The sequence below is a fragment of the Bidens hawaiensis genome, unplaced genomic scaffold (assembly GCF_021521415.1).
Source record: "Bidens hawaiensis isolate Kalapana, Puna unplaced genomic scaffold, B.hawaiensis_p1.1 tig00030894_1, whole genome shotgun sequence".
Lineage (NCBI taxonomy): Eukaryota > Viridiplantae > Streptophyta > Magnoliopsida > Asterales > Asteraceae > Bidens > Bidens hawaiensis.
Window position 1 is genome coordinate 1 of NW_027495181.1, and position 2803 is coordinate 2803.

The 2803-nt window shown below is 37.1% G+C and overlaps 1 pseudogene; it reads right to left on the reverse strand.

Moving 5' to 3' along the window:
• Positions 1–623: 623 nt before the first annotated feature.
• On the reverse strand, positions 624–2585 carry LOC143581387 (protein NRT1/ PTR FAMILY 5.10-like; annotated as a pseudogene).
• Between the last annotated feature and the right edge of the window lie 218 nt (positions 2586–2803).

Below are 2803 nucleotides of genomic sequence, written 5' to 3' on the forward strand. Positions count from 1 at the left end.
CGTAACAGAGCAGTTACCGACTAATTTGCATATAAAAGATAGAAGATAAAAGATATGTTTTTCAAGTTTTAGCATTACATAAGATTTTCTTCTTATATCAGATTGGACATGCTAACTAGTAGTGAACCGGTTTGTTTATCTAATTAAATGAATTTCTAAAACCTTCTTTCCAGCTTAATTAGTAACCAGATGTTAATGATATCCTTTTATAATATTACTAATAGCCAATATCATAAAAATATAATTATCTATCACACTCAATATTAGTTATCTTATATAAGTAAAGTATATTGGACTTTCCAAACCTATTGGGCTTTGTGACATAATATCTTAATAGAAAACCAATGCAATTGAATACTTACATCACAATACATGATCACCCAATTCACCCCAATCGTGAAGTAACATTTGATCATAGTAGAAGCAAATTCCCTAACATCCATCATCAACTAATTTAAGCAACCATTACAACGGTTGTATACAACATTAATTCACAACAAATCTTCACCACTTACAACATAACTAAGCAACTCCCATAATACATTAATACCTATTACAAAAGTTAGCACACTCATACTTAAAATTAACCAGCTAGTAGAGATAAAGGAGACCGGAGCATTACATTAAATGCCTCTTTCTACATTATAAACATAAAACTTTGAAGCACATATAAACATCACAAATGTGCCTACACCGATTCCTGCAAGAAGGTAATAAAAGTAATCAATATGCCCTTCATTTAAGTTATCAGACATCCAACCATCTTGACCGTTTCTGCATGTCGTTTTTGCAACGGTTGAGATTATAAAACTACTCAGAAAGCTACCAATACCCATAATACTTAGGTAAAGTGCTGAACCTATACTTTTCAAATCACTAGGCATTTGGTCATAAAAGAATTCTTGCATGCCCACAATTGTAAACACATTGTCAGCTCCAGCTAACAAATATTGAGGTAATAACCACCATATTTTCATCGGGACCGTTGCACTTGGATCGTCAACTAATCCATACTCATGAGCCGTTTTGCGTCTTTTTGACTCAACGACCGCTGCAACGACCATTGTAAAAGTAGATAGGAAGATCCCGGTTCCAATTCTTTGAAGCATTGTTATGCCAGAAGGTATGCTTGTAATGGTTCTAGTTACTGGAACTAAAGTGGTGTCATAGATGGGAATGAGGATGACAGCCAAGAGGCTGATGAAAGATTGTAGAGTGGCCGGTGGAATCTTAAAGGTTGACCCGATTGACCGGTCCATGGTGGCTCCTTGTTTGGTGAAGAACGTGGAAGTTTGAGCATACATGATTCCATACCCTAAACAACTAGCCCATATTGGAATTAGTCTAAAAAACGCCTTCGCTTCTTCCACCTCATCAGCACTACAGACGGGTCCATCTTCGCTAGAGGAAACCAAAGCTTTGTTGAGAAATCTGCCATTAACCCAATATTAACAAAATATTAGGAATTAATCTGATGCCACATAATACGAACGGGTCGGTTTTATTACCTGAATTGCTGAGAATATTGATGAGGGATTTTTCCAGAAGCCTCCATTTCTGCAGAGATTGCTAACAACTTAACTCTCCTATTCCAAACAGCTGTTACAAACACGCGACCGATTCGCACAAACGCATTTTTTTCATGGGTTTTCTCACCAAACCGATAAGTCGTGGTTCCAAACAAGAATATTAAGAGTGTAAAACCCATGATAACACATGGAATCCCAAAGCCATAACCCCAACTAAGTTTATCTTGAATGTAACTAACAACAAAGATTCCAACAGTAGAACCACCACACAATCCAAAATACCACCAGTTGAAGAATGAGCTTTTGGTTTTGAGTTCTTCTGGATCATCTGAATCAAACTGGTCAGCCCCAAAAGCTTGCACACTGGGCTTGTGCCCACCTTGAGCAAATGCCGCAAGATATAAAGATATGAAGAAGATGATAACTTGAATCTTTGGAGAACATGATGGAATCAAAGTTGAAAAGGCAAGACATGCAAGTGCCTGTTTAAATCCAATTTGCTTAATATAAAAGGTGATCAATCAAATTTCAAAGTGAATAAATGTATATGGAAAGATGCATACCAGAATATAGACCAAAGAAGCAATTATAACAGTCAGGTATTGACCGAGAAAAGCGTCGGCTATGAAAGCTCCGACTAGGGGAAGACGCAACGCCGTTCCGTACCAGATGTTGACAGTCTCGGCCGCTGTTGCCATCGCTTGCCCCAGCCGTCCGGTCAAGTAAGTGATCAGATTTGAACTAACTCCATAATATGCAAATCTCTCCGCCACTTCCACAACTGCATATACATATAATTAACATTAAAATGTTGAAAAGGTTATGCTAAAGACTAAAGTGAGTGTATCTTTTAACATTTAATATTACCAATGATGAAACATGCAGATCGCCAGTGGCCGGATTGGACCTGAGGACCGGACGGCTTTTGTAGTCAACTGCGCCGTTTACGAATTTGTTGTCACCCATGACAATGTTACGTCTAAAGGAAACTTTAATTTGATCACCAGAATATGACCATTTAACTAATGCATGCATGCTCATACTCCACTTGCTCATATTTAATCTACAAATGGGATTGCGGCCTCTTCAGTTTACTGAATTTAAGACATCTTCCAAGTGTTTGATGTCTAAAAGAGGCTTTAGAAGGTGTTGCGTAAAGGTAGGTAAATTGTATATTATAGACCCACTTTGTATGTAGTTAATTTGGTCATTTTAAGAACACTCATTCTTATTCTTTTGTATTTATCTACTTTTGTTTCTCTTTTCAACCTCAA